Below are 17,792 nucleotides of genomic sequence, written 5' to 3' on the forward strand. Positions count from 1 at the left end.
CATAAGAACAGAAGAACAGAAGTACGAGGAGCAGGAGTAGGCCGGGTGTCTTCTGCCATTCAATACGATCCACTCGTCGAATCTGAGCTACGTTCCCGCGCTCTCACAGTATCCCTTATTTACTTTATTGTTCAAAAAGTATCTATTTTAGTTTTAAAACGTTTACTGAAGTAATATCAATTACTTAAATTGGCAGGGATTTCCAAACATTACAAAACTCTGTGTGAAGAGGTTTCTTCTCAATTCAATCCTAAATCTATTCCCGTAATATTGACGTAAAATCTATTGACGTAATATTGAAGCCATTTCCTATTGTCCTAGCATAACCAAAAAGTGGAAACTTCCTCTCTACTTCTATCTTAACATACTCACTGCTTAATTTTATATGTGTCTATGAGGTAATCCCCTCATTATTCTAAATTCCAATGAAGAGAGTTCCAGTCTACAAAGTACCACTTCATAAGCCAACCCCCTCACCTCTGGAATCACCCGAATAAACCACCTCTGCTGCCCGTCCAGTGCCAGTATAATTTTCCTGAAGTAAGGAGACCAAAACTGCATACAGTACTCCAGGTTTGGCTTCATCAGCATCCTGGACAGCTGCAACACAACCTCCCTGCTTATAACCTCAATCTGTTTATCAATGAAAGGCAACATTCCATTTGCTTTCCTCAGTAATTGCTGTACCTGCAGACCAACCTTCTGTGATTCATGTACATGGACACGCAGGCCCCTCTGTACATCAGCATGCTGCAACGTTTTACCATTCAAGTAATAATCCTTTTTACTGGCACTCCCGAAAAAATAGATGATGTCACATTTATCAACATTGTATTCCATCTGCCAGATCTTTTACCCACTCACTCAAAGTATCTATGTTCATCAACGAGGTCTCACAGTCCTCCGCATGCTTTGCTATGAAACGCATCTTTGTGTCATCTGAAAACCTTGACACACTACATGTTCTCTCCAACTCCAAATCATCTATATAAATTGTGAATAACTGTGGCCCCAACACTGATCCCTGAGGCACACCTCTAGGTATTGATTGCCAGCCAGAATATCACTCACTTACACTCATAATTTGCTTCCTGTTAGTCAAGCAATCCTCGATGCTGATAATTTACCGTAATGTCATGCACCTTTTCTTTTGCAGCAGCTTCTTGTGTGGCAACGTGTTGAAGACCTTTTGGAAATCTAGGTACACCATAGCCACTGGGGCCTCGTTGTCCACCTTGCTCGTATTGTCTCCATAGATTTCCAAAAGATTTGTTAAACATGACCTGTTCTTCATGAAACAATGCTGCTTCTGCGCAATGGGATGATTTCTATCGAAATGCTTTGCTATTTCTTCCTTGATATACACTCAAACAGTTTCCCCACTGCACAGGAAAAGCTAACTGGTCTATAATTCCCCATATTTTGTTTACCTCTTTTTTTAAACAGTGGCGTCACATTTGCTGTTTTCCAATCTGCTGGGAATACCCTGGAGTTCAGCAAATTTTAACAAATGGCCACAATTGTATTTATTATTTCTCCTGCTATCTCTTCTAGAACTTTGAAATGCATTCCATCACGGCCAGGAGACTTGCCTACCCTCAGCTCCGTTAGTTTGCACAACACTATCTCTTCCATAATAATGATTGTTTCCAAAATCCTCACCTACCTCCGTCTCTTTGACAATTACTAGCAATTACTATGATGACAGATACAAAACACCTGTTCAATGTCTCGGCCATTTCGTCATGTCCTATGACTAAATGACCGTTCCCATTCTCTGAAGGACCAAAATTTACATAGGTCATTTTTTTTTATTTTATATATTTATGGTATATACCATCATCTATCTATTTTTATATTCTGTACTTGCGTTTTTTTCTTCTCGTGTTCTATCATACATTTATTTATACTTCATTTTGTAGCTTTTTGTTGACCTTTAATGTTTTCCCCAATCTTTTAGGTTTCTGCTGTTCTTGGCCAAGTCGCATTCCTTCTCTTTCAATTTGATAGCGTCCTTTATTTCCTTCGACACAATTGACAGATTACCCATTTTCTTAGAATCTTTCCTTTTCACTGGAATATACTTTTTCCACGGAAATTAAAAATCTCCTTTGAAAATTCTCCACTGCTTGTCAACTCTCCCAACATGAAGTATTTGTTTTGACACGACTTTAGCCTTCTCCTCCCTCATTCTATTGTAGTCTCCCTTGCTGAAGCACAGCAACGTGTTATTGGATTTTATCTTCACATTCTCCATCTGCGTTCTAAATTCAACCATACTGTGATCACTCCTTTAGTATGATGTGAATAATTATTCCTGTCTCGTTGTACATGACCAGACCTATGATACCTTGCTCCTCATTATGCATGCTTTTATTTTAGACTCGAAAGCATTCCCAAGTAGTCAAACCCAGACTTTGTGGATCCGCTGCTTTTAAGACATCCATGTAAAATAAAATAAGAACGGAATAAACTTGTTAAAGGAGTAGCATTGTCACAACACTAGAGTTGGGACATCATCAAAAGTGTTTCTGATAACCCAAATTCAGTGCATCCATTGCTGCGCCACAATTTATTTCCCAATCAATTTCTCAAATATGATTGCCCTTTAATAAATCGGCAATGACTTTAATTTTGTTCATTACTTTTACATTAATGTAATTTTCTAAGTTCCCTGAAAACGCGTCCTTTCTAATAGACTCTTGCATTGTCCTGATTGCTTTTTTGGTGCTAAGCAGACTCTGCTTCCCTGCCTCCATCAGAAATATTGGGGTTACATTTGCTGCTGTCAAATTTGTGAATTCAGTTCCAGAATCACCAAGCATTTGGAAGAGGATAAACAGAGTATTCATTGTTACCTTGGCCACCTCCCTTAGTAATCAACGAGAAGATTAACAGGTCATGGGTATTGATCATATTTCAGTCAAAATAATTTCTCCAAAACTGTTTATGTACAGATTTGATTCTATTTACTTTTTCTCAGTAGACTGAGAAGTGCTTGGAGTTTACTTTTTGAAATGTTTTCTTTTGTGAAGGCAGAACAGAAGTGGTTGCTTCATAGTCCTGCCATTTTCCTATTCTCTGGTTTCAGACTGTAAGGAAGATACAACGATTTTCTCTAACATTTCACCTTAGTATACTGTATGTTGAGAAGTTTTTACATTTCTCTCTTGTTAATGTACGCTTCATAAACCCATCATTTCCTGTCTTAAGCTGCTCAGTGATTGATCTTCCACAGCCATACAATCACAGAAGCAATCTCTGTACACTCAGGAATACAGTGCAATCTACATTAGTCCCACTTTCATACATCAGGCGCATAGACGTGAGTGTTTTGACACTTCAAGTGCTTGTCCACGTACCTTTTAACGTCTGTGCGATGACCCCCAACAACTGCCCTCTCAAAAAGTGCATTTCAGACGCCAACATCCTCTGGGTGAAAAACAATCCTGAAATCCTCTCTAAACCTCAAACCCTTCACTTTAAAAGTGTGCGCATTTGTTCTTGACCCTCTGACTTAAAGGAACCGCTGCTGTCTACATACCCTGTCCATGCCCTTCGTAATCTTGCTGTTCTAAATCACGTTCCCCTCAGTCTTCTCTGCTCCAAACTAACCAACCCGAGTTTATCCAGCCTCCCTCAACAGCGGATATGCTCCATTGCAGGGAACATCCTGTTGAATCTCCTCTGTGCCACTTTCAGTGCAATCACATCTTTCCTGTAATGTGGATCCCTGAAGTGCACACAGTACTCCATTTTGGCCCAACCAAAGTGCTATATAGCTCTTGTAATCTATGCCTCGATGAGTAAAGGCTATGCCTGCTGTCTCCAATTACTTCTGAACTAATCTATTACCCAGTTCTGTCACATTCAGGGATGTGTGGAGAAACACCCTCTGAACTTGCGATTCTGTTGCTATTTATTGAGTCCTCCCTGACTGGTTCTTTCTTCCAAAGTGCATCACCTCATATTTATCAGGATTACGTTCCATCTGCCACTGATCTGCCCACTTGACCATTCCATCTGTATCTTCCTATAACATAAGACCTTCCTCCTCACTGCCAACCACCCGAGTAATCTATGTGTCAGACACAAACCTAATTATTACATTCATCCCATGCCCCTTCAATTCACATTTATATCATTTATGAATACCACACAAAATAAGGGACACAGCACTGACACACAAACAGTCTTCGACAACCACTTATTTTCTGCAATAGTTTCTCGAACACTAATCTGATACTCACTGGTCTGTAGTTCCTTGGTTAAGCTCTCCAGCCCTTCCCATAAAGGGTGTTCTCCAGTCCTCGGCACCTTACCTGTGACCAGATTGTATTTAAACATTTGCATCAGCGCCTTTCACCCCTTGTCTCCAACAACAGCCTGAGATGTAACTGAGCTGGAACTAGGGACGTGTCCAATTTTATACCAGCCAAAACTATCACTCCGTGTACACATCTTACATCAATCTGCTCAAGAGCTTCTCAGTCCATCTTCTCGAATTCTGTCGCTACATCCTCCTTCTCCCAAGTAAAACAGGCATGAAGCTCTCATATATCAATACATCAATGTTCACCAGATTCACAAACAGATTCCCGCCTTGATCTCAGGCCAAGTTTCGTCGGCAGAAAACCTTGCTATCTGAGGGATTAATCTGGAGAATGTCCATTCATTATATGGGATCAGTGCATTTTATTTAGATCAAGACATCAAAATTGTATACAATGCTCCAGGTACAGTCTAGTAGAAAGTGAGGACTGCAGATGCTGGAGATCAGAGTTGAAAAATGTGTTGCTGGTAAAGCTCAGCAGGTCAAGCAGCATCCAAGGAGCAGGAGAATCGATGTTTCGGGCATAAGTATTCCTGAAGAAGGGCTTATGCCCGAAATGTCGATTCTCCTGCTCCTTGGATTCTTCCTGACCTGCTGCGCTTTTCCAGCAACACATTTTTCAGCTCCAGGTACATCTCACCAGCACTCTGTGTAACTAGTGCAGAATGTTTTTACTGCTCGTCTGTACAAATTACTGCAGAAGCTGGAATCTGAACTGAAACTAACACATGCTAAACACCATAGTGAGTCAAACAGCATCCGTAAAGAGAGAGCATGTTAATGCTTTGCATCCAGTTGACCCTTCATCGTCTGTATTCGAATTCCCTTTAAATGAAGGCAAACTTAACTTTTACCTTCCCTGTTTGTATATGTTCCTCCCAACACCCTTTGCTTTAATGTTTTCTGCTAAGTTACTGGGTGTGCTGATTAAAAATCCTCCTGAATATCTGACTATATCACATCCATTGCTTCTCTATGGTTAGGTCTACAAGATATATCTTCAAGCAAGTTTGTAAGTTATACCTTCCTTTTCATAAATGCAAATAATTCTCTTGAAGTTTGCTTTTCCTTTCTCAGTGTCCAATATCACACTTGTTATAATAGATTGCAAAAGATTATTTCCTGCAGATGACAAGTAAACTGGTCTGTAGTTGTCCACTGTCCTTCTTCTTCCCTTCTTAAATCGTTGGAATGCATTTATATCCTTTCAGATTGAATACGGATAAATACAGTCATCCACAATACAATCCATCTATGTATTGCTGCTTTCTCTGAAATTGCAGTATGAAGTACATCTGGTTTTCAGATTTATCAATCCTCAATCCAGGTATGTTGTCATATACTACCACGTCACTAGTATGAATGATTTTAGTGTTTAGTTACAAATGTCCTATGGTATTTCTGGGATATTTTCTGAATCTTCATCCGTGAAGGCAGACATAATGGAACAGTTTCGCCTCCCTGTCAATTTTCTATTCTCTACAATAAATCATCCTGTCCACACATTCACTGAGCCACATTTGGCCTTGTTTTCATTTTCCTTTCAAATATGGACATACACTTTTCGCCAGTATTTAACAAGAACAAAAAAAAATCCAGCAATGGAACAGACCCTTCTGGCCCTCCAAGCCTGCATCGACCCAGATCGTCTATCTTGACTTGTCACCTATTTTCGAAGGATCTGTATCCCTCTGCTCCCTACCCATTAATGTATCTGTCTACATACATATTAAATGTCTCTATCGTGACCACGTCTACCACCTCCGTTGGCATTGCGTTTCAGGCATCTGCCAGTCTCTGTGTAAAGAACTTTCTGAACATATCTCCCATAAATCTTTTCCCTCTCATCCTGAATTCCTGAGCACTAGAAATTGAGTACCCCTCTCTGGGAATAAGTGTCTTGCTATCCACCATGTCTATACCTCTCATGATTTTATAGAACTCAATCAGGTCCCCCGAACTTCCGTCAGTCTCATGAAAATAATCCTAATCTACCAAACCTCTCTTCATAGACAGCTCCCTCCAATACCAGGCAACATCCTGGTGAAACTCCTCTGCACCCTCTGCAAAGCATCCACATCCTTTTGGTAAGGTGGCGATCAGAACTAGACGAACTATTTGAAATGTTGTCGAACCAAAGCCATAGACAACTGTAACATGACCTGTCATCTCTTGTACAAAATATACCCCAACAGAATCCCGCCTGTGGATGACAAGTTAACTGGTCTGTACTTCGCCACTTTCTCTTTTCTGCCCTTCTTAAAATGGTAGAATGCAGGAAGCAAAGTATGCTGTATGCCTTCTTGACCACTCTATCGACCTGCCCCTCGAAGGAACAATGGATCTGAACATCCAGATCTCTGTACATCAATGTTCCCAAGGGCTTTTTTTCTATTTACCATACAGTTCATTCTTGAATTGGAATTTTCAAAATGCATCATCTCACGTTTGTCCAGATTGAACTCTATTTACCATTTCTCTGCACAACTCTCCAATCTATCTATTTTCTGCTTCATTCTCTGACAGTGCCCATTACTTTCTGCTACTCCACCAATCGTAGTGCCATCTGCAAACTTATTAATCAAACCACCTTTACCTCCCTTCCACTACTACTCTCTGTCTGCTGCTGCCCAACCTGGTCTCCATCCATTTAGCTCGTAGACCCTGGACCCCTTGCAACTACACATTCTCCATCAGATTACCTCATCAAAAACCTTACCGAGGTCCATCATGTAACATCTACAGCCTTTTCCTAACTAACAATTTTCACTTCCGCAAAGAAATCCATTATGTTTGCGAAGATGTGACCTCCCCGGAACAAAGCCAGGGAAGGTCTTGTTTGGAGTCTGTCTGTGTTGTACTCTGGAATCAGACGGGTTTTTGTTCCAAGGCAGAACTTTATAAAATGCCACATTGACTGACTGTCTACAAAGTGCATGTTTTCTTTTAAAAAAACAAAATTGAATGCATTTGCAAATGCAAATCTGCAAATTCAAATTCACTACACAGATTCATGCGTGTATGCATGTGAGAAATGCGGAGTGTGTGTGCGCGGGGGTGGGGGAAGAGTGAGTGAGAGAGAGAGCGTGTATGTGTGTGTGTGTATGAGAGAGAAAGAGCATGTGCGTGTGTGTGTGTTTGTGTGTGTGCACATGTGCGTGCAAGGGTGTCAGGTGTGTGTGTCCTCGTTAAGACACAGACAGATTTGGCAGATCCCTTTCCCCACACAGACTAACGCTCTGGTTTCAGAGCTTCCACACTCTGCAGCCTCTGTTCTATTTGTTGTTCATGTTACAGACCCAGCGACTGTAACTACAGTATACATGCTCCATCCAGAGTTGGGTCTCAAAATCCCCAGGTCTCCTGAATGTCTGGGGCAGCTCACAGACACCCTCTAGCAAACCATCCCCAACAGTCCCACTAGATTTTGAACAACAGGAGTCAGTCAGAAGATTTTCACAGAGTGATAGAGTCACACAGATGTACAGCATGGAAACAGACGTTTTGGTCCAACCCGTCCTTGCCGACCCGATAACCCAACCCAATCTAGTCCTACCTGCTAGCACCAAACCCATATCCCTCCTGACCCTTCCTAATCACATACTGATCCAAATGCCTCTTAAATGTTGCAATTGTACCAGCCTCCATCACTTCCTCCCGCAGCTCATTCAATACACGTACTACACTGTGCGGAAAAGTTGTCCCTTAGGTCTCCTTCCCCTTTAAAGCTAAACCTATGCCCTCTATTTCTGGATTCCCCGACCCCAGGGAAAATACTTTGTCTATTTACTCTATCCATGCCGCTCATATTTTGCAAACCTCTATAAGGTCACCCCTCAGCCTCCGACGCAAGTTCGATGCTTGGCCCTTTACAATAATACTCGAGGGGCTTCCTACTGACCACACGATCAGCTGAGAGGGACTAACACAGGTGTTCAGTGGACAGGCACAGACTAAGTTTCAAAGACGTGAGTCAAAACTGCTGAATCCCTCCTGTCCGACATGGATCATTAAACTGTCAGCTTTTTTTTCCTTTCTTCCATGTGTGTGGGAGTAGTGCAAGAGCACTGCAGGATTGCATATATTACATGGAACATGGGACACACGGGGGAGTGAACAACAGCCCCCACACACCATTTTATTGTTTCTGAGTTTCACAATGTCAGCACTCGATACATTACGGAGCCAAAACGCAAAGCCAGGGCAAAATACGGAAGGACAGAAAAATTCACATTAAAGATAGAAACAGTTAATTAAGATAGAAATAGACCATATTGATGAAATGCCAATGTATTGCTTAGAAAATGAACTATCTGCCCAGCATGGAGAGCTGTGCAGACTGTACCATTGCATTGCTCAGTAAGCTGAACTATCTACCCAGCATGGGGAGCTGTGCAGACCGTGCCAGTGTATTGCTCAGTAAGCTGAACTATCTGCCCAACATGGGGAGCTGTGTAGACTATGCCAGTGTATTTCAGCTCAGTATTGGCCGGGGATGGGAAGTAGTCAGAGGGACGAAATGCAAGTTGTAACCAGAACTGAACAGAACATAGTGACCTTAATATTTCCAATATGTAAGCAGCAAGGGCAGTGATAAAATGAATCATGCTTCACAGTTGAAACGAGACAGGTCAACATAGAGACCAATGAGTAACACAGCCAGAAGCAAGGAGGGAGAGAGTGAATTAACAAGTTCATTGCTGCAGTTAGTTGTACTTTGTAAAGTGAACATCTCGATTTATAGTCTCAGCAGGAACAATAACAGCGACGATGATAGTAGAGTCAATGAAAGGACAGCATTGTAGTCAACCATGATTTATAAGATTAATGACTGAACATTGAGACTTACCAGGGACACCAACGAAAGCCAGGATTGGATAATAAAAATATTGAATAATGTAAAGTGCATATTCTGTCCGCCACCATAATGGGTATCGATCATAATATGTAGAAAGAAGCCAAACATCCCAATATAAATTCCTGTCCATTCTTGAGACATTCCAGTCTAATGTTCTCAGATTTTGACCCATTGTTGGAACATTCCAGTCTAATGTTCTCAGATTTGATTCACTGTTGGAACATTCCAGACACTTGTGCTCAGATTCTGATCGCTCCCCACTGCATCTCTTGAGCTGCCGATCTCTTTTAATGCAGTCGGTAGTATCCCACTCATACTGTGGAATAGCACATTCAACTGAACCCATTTATCATTAAAAGATGGTACCCCTCCACTGGGATAATTGCAATCCATGGAGACTGGCATTAATCACAGTCACCAAACAAACAGGCTCAGTTAACCACTTCCTTTCGTAGCTTTTCCTATCCCAATAAAATGGGGCATTTACTCAGTCTGGAATAGATGGGCGTTGCTTAGGGATGGACCACAAATCTTTCAATCTTCTTATTCTTTCTTCCGTGTACGTGGGAGTAGTGCAAGAACACTGCAGGACTTATTATATTACATACTGTTTATAAAGGGAGATAGAGATAAATAAACTGACCGGCTGCATAAGTTGACCAGTGGGAACACTTCCATAGACAATAAACCAATGTCCACTATTTATTGCCCATTGGCGTTGTGCAGTGCTGCTCCTTGTGACATCATTCAGAGCATTGAGACTGCTGCTCAGGAAAAGGAGAAGGTAATTCTGTCCCCATGTGTCTGTTACAGAGGGACAGGAGGAGACCATTCAGCCTCTCGACCCTGTTACAGATGGACAGTGGGAGGCTATAAAGCCTCTCGGCTCTGTTGCAGAGGGATAGAAGTAAACCATTCAGCCTCTCGGGTCTATTGCAAATTGACAGGAGGAAGTCATTCAGCTTCTCGAGTCTGTTGCAAATGGACAGGAGGAGGCCATTCAGCCTATTGAGCCTGTTACAGAGGGACAGAGGGAGGTCATTCAGCCCATTGAGCCTGTTACAGAGAGACAGAAGGAGGCCATTCAGACTCTCTGGTCTGTTGCAGAGGGACAGGAGGAGGCCATTCAACCTATCGAGTCTGTTCCAGAGGGACAAGAGGAGGCCATTCTGCATCTTGAGCCTGTTATTCAGTAACTAACAGTTTTAAAATATTTATGGAAAACAGTCCCGACATAAATGGTAAAGTTCTAAATTGAATCAGGCCAACTTTGAACGTTTTATATTGGCAATTTCAAAAGCTGCTTGGGAGGAGCTCGTGACAGGAGAGTGGGAGGCCTTCACAAATGTGATTACAGGGTTCTAGATAGGGTATGTTCTGTTTCATGAGCAATGCAAGGCTGATCGTGAATGCTGGATGGCGAGTGGAATTGAGGTTCTATTCAAGAAAAAGACGCAAGTATATGATAGGTACAGACAGGAGGGATCGATTGAATCCATCGAGGAGTACCAGGGCTGTAGGCTAATACTCAAGAGGGAAATGAGGAGGGTAAACTGGGGGCATAAGATAGCTTTCGAAAATAAGGTAAGGGACAATCCAAAGAGATTCTACCAATACATTGAGGTCAAAAGTGTAACTAGGGAGAGGACAGGGCACTTTGAATATCAGAAAAGTGACCTATGTGTGGAACTACAGGAGATTGGTGCGATGCTACGCAAATATTTTGCATCAGTATTTACTGTGGAGTAGAATATGGAAGGTAGAGAAATTGGGGAAATGAATGGTGATATCTTCAAAAGCGTCCATATTACAGAAGATGAGAAGCTGGCCATCTTAAAATGCATTAAGGTACATAACTCCCTCTGACCTTTTATGTGACTCTTGGATAAGCACTTGGAAGTTAGTACAATGAAGGGCACATATGTTAATCTGATCTTAGAGGAGGAGAAACTGCCGGCACAACATCAACAGCTCAAGGGCCTGTACTGTGCTGCACTGATTTGTGTTCTATGTCCTGATCAGGTGTACCCCAGAATCTTATGGGAAGCTAGGGAAGTCATTGTTTGATATCTGGCTGAGATATTTTTTTATCATGGACAGCCACAGGTAAGGTTGTGCCATTGTTTAAGAACAGTTGGTTAGGAAAAGTAAGGGAACGATAGACCGGTGGGTTTGATGTCATTCGTGGGTAAGTTGTTGGAAGGGATTTTGAGGGGCAGGAATTACTTGTGTTTGGAAAGGTAAATTCTGATGAGCGATACTCAACATGACTTTGCATGTGGGAAATCTTGTCTCACTAATTTGATTTAGTTTATTGTAGAAGTGAAGAATGAAATTGATGAAGGTACAAAAATAGAACTGTGGAATAAAATATGAACTTTAATAAGGCATTCAAAAAGGTTCCACGTGGTAAACTACGAAGCAGGGTTAGATCGCATGGAATACAGGGAGAGTTGTAGTTAATTCGCTCAAAGGTAAAAGATGAAGGTAATGCTGGTGTGGCATATTTTATTTGGACTGGAGGCCTGTGACCAGCAGTGTACCACAAGGATCTTATGGATTTTGTCATTTACGTAAATAATTTGGATGTGAATATTAGTAAGAATGGTTTGTGAGTTTACAGGTAACACCAAAATTGGTGAGGTAATGGACAGTAAAGATGATTAACTCAGAGTAAAACGGGACCCTCATAAGATGTGCCAAAGTGCCGAGGAGTGGCTGATGGAGTTAATGTCAGACAAGCGGATGGTGTAACTTTTTTGTGAGCCAAATGGATCAGCACTTGTCGGCAAGAAATTGGGAAGTGTTTACAAACACAGACAGCTAAATAGAAACTATACAAACCCTGCAGTGTGGAAACAGGCCATTGGCTCCATCGAGTCCACACTGACCCTCCAGAAAACATCCTGACCAACACACCCATATGTTACCCCATTGACTCTACATTTCCCTTAGACAATCCACCTAACCTGCATTTCCCTGGATACTTTGGGGAAGTCTAGTGAGGCCACTGAACCAATCCTGTGCATTTTTAAACTGTGGAAGGAAAACCAAGCACCCGAAGGAAACCCACACAAACACTGGGAGAAAAAGCAAACACCGCACAAAGAATCACTAAAGGGTGGAATCGAACCCAGGTCATTGGTATTCTAAGGTGCTATTGCTAGCCACTTTGCCACCTAACGAACATCGGAGTGAGTGACTTACTTCTCCCACTTTCTCTGGATCTGTCACATCTGTTCAGATGATGTCGAATTCCAGCGTGGTTCCTCTGTCAAGCCCTCATTAACCTTCACCCCAGGATTCACATTCTAATGGACAGGGCCTTAAGCTGTGACTGACACATTGCCTGTACAGCTGCCCTCACCCCTTCTCCTCCTATCCAGATCAAGTGTTCCATTAATACTACAGCATGCAAGATAATTGCTGATTTAAAATAAAACAAAAAGCTGCATAAACTGGACATCGGTAACCAATACTGTTCTGATGAAGACTCCCCAGATTTGAAACATTGACTCTGCTCTCTTCTGACAAAGGATTGCTAGAAAGTGACAACTGCAAATGCAGTGAATTCTAAAGTGAATTCCTGATGAAGGGTTTATGACTGAAACATAGTCTTTCCTGCTCCTTGAATTCTGCCTGACCTGCTGTGCTCTTCGGGGGCCACACTTTTCGACTTTCTTTCTTCAGATGCAACCAGACCTGTTGAGGTTTTCCTGCAAATTCTTGTGTATCTAATTTCCTGTTTATAACATAAACAAAGTTTTCCCTGCAGCATTGTCTTCCATGCACATCTTCCACCAATGTTTGCTTTTTCTTCTTTGTTCTCAGCTGCAGTCAAACTGTTTCTGTATAAACTGAGCACAGTAGTGAGATGAATGGTAGATTCAGCGAGATTTGGCTTGATGCCTTTCTCGATGTTACAGAATCTCGCTGCATTTTGTTGGAAAAACGCATGGATAAGAAAGGCTGAGATGGATATGGGCCAAGTTCAGGGATATGGAGTCAATGCGGACTGGCATTTTGGTTGGAATGGACCAGTTCTGGCTGAATGGCCTTTCTCCGTGCAGTAGGATTGTACGACTGTAAACGGAAGTATTTTGGGATATAGACGGGTGGGGGTGTGGGGGGAGGTGGCGTGGCGGTGGTTGAGAAACAATGTCATGGAAAGATATGTTCACAGGTTTCAGAATTCTGAATGTAGACATGTCGATAGCATCTGACAACATAAGCCAAAATTACCAGGAATGATGGGTGAATGGAATATTGGTGTGAGTTCAGATGTTGGAGAGTTTTGCATGAGGATTTGTTCTGCAGCTTTGTACCTGGGAGTGGGGTCCTCAGAGTCTTTGAGTCTGGGCTGAATCTCACACTAATTTCTCTCAGTGTAATTTTCATTGAGTGACAGAGCGATTGTCTGTATGAGACTGAGCTAGTTTCCTGGTGCTATCTTATCGAACTCACCTCATTCACTACCCGCCCCACCGCATGTTGTCCCTGTCATTCAATGCCAGCCTGATTCGCCCACTCAGCACGGTTGGAGGTATTCACCATCGCCGAAAATCCCTGGATATTCCGTGATCCCTGGCACTAATGCCAAATATAATCGCCAGTGGGCAAATAATTAAACTTTCTCAGTTCAGAGATGCCCTGCCCAGTTGAGGCCGAGCATGTCAGATAAGACAATAGATAATAGACAATAGACAATAGGTGCAGGAGCAGGCCATTCGGCCCTTCGAGTTTGCACCAACATTCATTATGATTATGGCTGATCATCCACAATCAGTATCCTGTTCCTGCCTAATCCCCGTAACCCTTGATTCCACTATCTTTAAGAGCTCTATCCATCCATAAGGGGCATTTACACCACGAGTTTGTCGATAGGGGCATTGATGTCCTGGTGGATGTGGTAGTAGAGAGGGCGACCATTCTCTTCTCAAAGGAAGCCACACCAGCAGACCCACCAAGCATGGTCTGAGCTCAACCACCCAGCTCAGTGCAGTATCTGTGGTCTGAAAAAACGTCCAGCAATACAGGACAAGCATCAATAACCTTCCCCACTCTGTCAGGATAAGGGTCATTGTATTCGCTCTGCTCCCTCACATTCACTTTATTTCTGTTATAGCACCTACCTCAGAACAAGGCTCATGCTCCAACGTTCTCACTGCTGTAGGCAGCACCTCCCCCTCCTCTCTCTAGCCTTTGTGATGCCCCCACTCATTTATAGAATGCTCTGGAGAGTACTGATTATGGAATTTTCCAGATCACGTTCCAAACAATCCCACCTTTCACGAGAATGACAGTGCCCCAGTGTGGAAAACATGAGGGGAAGGAACAGTGTATTTTTTAAAAAAATTAATATTACATGCGCACGAAATTGAAATCCATCATGAGGCCATTCGGTCCTGCAAATGTGTTCTAACATTTAATAAGATTGGGAGTGAACTAACTGTCTCCTGAGCTCCATGTTATAGGAACTTTCAGTCATTCAGCCCCCGTCGTCCTGTCACTGACCAGATTACACTCAGACATTTTTATCCTGGGTTTCTTCAAGCATGTGTTCCTTAGGCATGGACTCTCCTCCCAATATGTCCCATCAGCTTTCCAATTTCATGCAATAGTAAGCATGCTTCAAACTGACAACCCAGAAATATACTGTTATTTAATAGTTGCCTATATCTAAACACGATTATTATTCTGGTTATTTTGCTTGTGTCACCTTATTGCATTCAGCTCAAGATAGCATCTAAACACTTGTTTCCACAATTTCCAGCAGAGAACATTTTTTATCATCAGCTGGTACCTTGACCGTTACCTGAATTGTACCTTTTTCCTTGTTATGAAAGTTTATCTTGCTCTCTGCCTGTGAGTGTTTCTGTCTGAAACAGTTACACAGGATCCCACTCAGTTGGCTGGACGGCTGGTTTGTGATGCAGAGGGAGGCCAGTAGTGCAGGTTCAATTTCCCACACTGACAGAGGTCACCATGGAGGGGACGTTCTCTCAACCTCCAGGTCTCAACTCCACTCTCCTGCTAACCCCTCATATCCCTCAACTTGCTGATATGTCAAAATCCAATCCAGCCCATCTGTAAAATCATTCAGTGGCCCAGCCTTCACAACTCTCTGGGTTAGTTAAATTCAGACTTTACGACCTCCTGAAAGAAGACATTTCTTTGTATCTCTGTTTCAATTCGATATTCCTTATTCTGTCTCTGAGTTCGAGACTCTGCCCAGGTGTGGAAACACATTCTCGGCATCTACCTTACGCTTCAGTAATATCACGCTCATTCATTTCAAGCACAATGAATAATCGCCTCACCCATTTTAGATGTATTCAATAATTCAACCCTTTCCTCCCAGGAACCTGCGTACTGTATCAATCTAGTTACTTTCTGAAGCACCACGCTGACTTTATGTTTCATACGCAGGAACACTCCAATCCCTTTTTACTGCTCTTTTGTTGGGAGTCCTCTTCATTAAATAACAGCCTGTCTTTTGGTTTGCAGTGTCATCCTCAAACTCGGATGTATATTGCATTCAGCTCCCGCCGTCAGGCTGTCAGAATAGATTGTAAATAACTGATGCCATCGGACTGTTATTTGTGATACTCCAGTAGATATATCTTTATCTTAACTATCCATTAATCCTGACTCTCCGATTTCTATGTGTTAACCACCCGTCATCCCATGCTAATACATTGTCTGTAACACTATGAGCTTCTGTCTTGTGTAAGAACCTTTATTTTGTGATGTGTTGGGAAAGCCACATGCCTACCAGTTCCCCTTTATCAAGTCCGCATGTTACATTTTCAGGGATCTCAGAATAACTTTGCAGACAAAATATAGTTTCTCATTCACAAAACCATGCTTAGCTAAATGCCCTTCAATTCTTTCCTTAATGATAGACTCTCGCAGATTCCCAGTAATAATGGTTAGGCTAAATGTTTCCTGCCTTCTGTCTCATTCCTTTCTTGAAGATAGGCGCCACGTTGGAGGTTCTCCAGTTTCGCTGGAATACTCCTGAAATCTAGAGAGTTATGGAATCTTTCACACAGTACCACCAGTCATTCGGTAACCACTTTGAAAAAAAAGAAATATGAATTATTGCTGACCGGTCTACCATTCCTCTTGTCCATTTGTCAAAAAACATTGTTCCTTTTGTTAGAGACAGTTCAGAAACTTGCCTCCTATTAACATTTTGTTTATATCATTGACATGCTTACAGTGTCTTCCCCTGTGAGGAACAATGCAAAGTACTGCTGTAATTTGTGTCTGTTCACTGTAGCCAGTTCCCCAGTCACATCCTCGAAATGACCTCAATATACTTTCCAGACTTCATTTCTACCTAAGGTCACACACTCATTTTGAACTTTATTTTATATACACAGAAAGTTTTGTAATGCTTCTTTTTATACTTCTTACATCATTTTTTTTGTTTCCCTGTTCTCGCTTTCTAAATTCATACAGCCACATCACGCACAGACACTTTGGTCCAACTTGTCCATGCTTAACTAAACTAGTCCCATCTGCTTTCACGTGTCCCATATGCCTCTAAACGTTTCCCATTTATATATTTGACCCAATGTCTTTTAAATGTTGCAGCTGTACTTTCATCTACCACTTTTCCTCTTGCAGTTCATTCTATAAACACATCACCCTTAATGTGAAAACGTTGCACCATTGGCCCTTTAAAAAGTGGCCCTTAAAGCGATGTACTCTATATTTGAACTCCCCACCACCACCTCCACTCCCGCCACCCCTCTCCAGTGGAAGATACCTTGGCTCTCCACCCAATCGATGCCTCTCGTGATTTTATAAACTTTTATAACGTCACTTTTCAACCTTCTCCACTCCATCTAATACTCACTTCAAGAACAAGCATTTGATCGTAAGCAGTGCAAATTTGAAACAATATTCAAACTGACAGGTAAACAACACAGACAAAACGTTATACTGTGATTTGTTTTTTTTTTTCTCCAAGTAACGATGCTAAGACAGCCTGAAACCCTTACCAGTACCATTAGGAAGTCAAACACTTGAATTATTTTGTTGAAACAGGGTGATGATCTCTACACTGAAAGCGTATCTTTGGCCAAATCTAAAGTAAGAAGGGGGATTGTTATACCACACGGTAAGCATGCAGTTACCTTTAGCAGAGTGAGATGAAGGCTGAGTATACTTGTTGAAATTTGGATCACAGTGTGAATTAAGTACAATGTGGGAGGTATTTTCAATATGGTTTACTCCAAGAAGGAAACTTTCCAGAATGAGATGAGAGTGGGATGTGTAAAACAACATGAATGGAGAGGTCGAGTCACACTGAGACCAGAGGCAAAGGTCGTGCAGGGAAGTTGGACCTGATCAAAAAGCCTCAGATAGGAAACATATTGTGAGAGAATGTGCTCTGTAATTGGAGAGGGAAAACCTGGAATCAAGAAGGGGAGATGAGCAAGGAAAAGGATGCAGCAGCAATGGCAGGGGTGTCTGGAGGTATTTCAGGCCGCACAGCTGAAATTCATGCCCAGCATCTGGGCACACACAATGCTCGTTAATTTGTGAATGAAAAGTAACCTTGACAGATTTCGTCAATCACGGGCAGTT

This window comes from Hemiscyllium ocellatum, chromosome 33 (assembly GCF_020745735.1).
Source record: "Hemiscyllium ocellatum isolate sHemOce1 chromosome 33, sHemOce1.pat.X.cur, whole genome shotgun sequence".
Lineage (NCBI taxonomy): Eukaryota > Metazoa > Chordata > Chondrichthyes > Orectolobiformes > Hemiscylliidae > Hemiscyllium > Hemiscyllium ocellatum.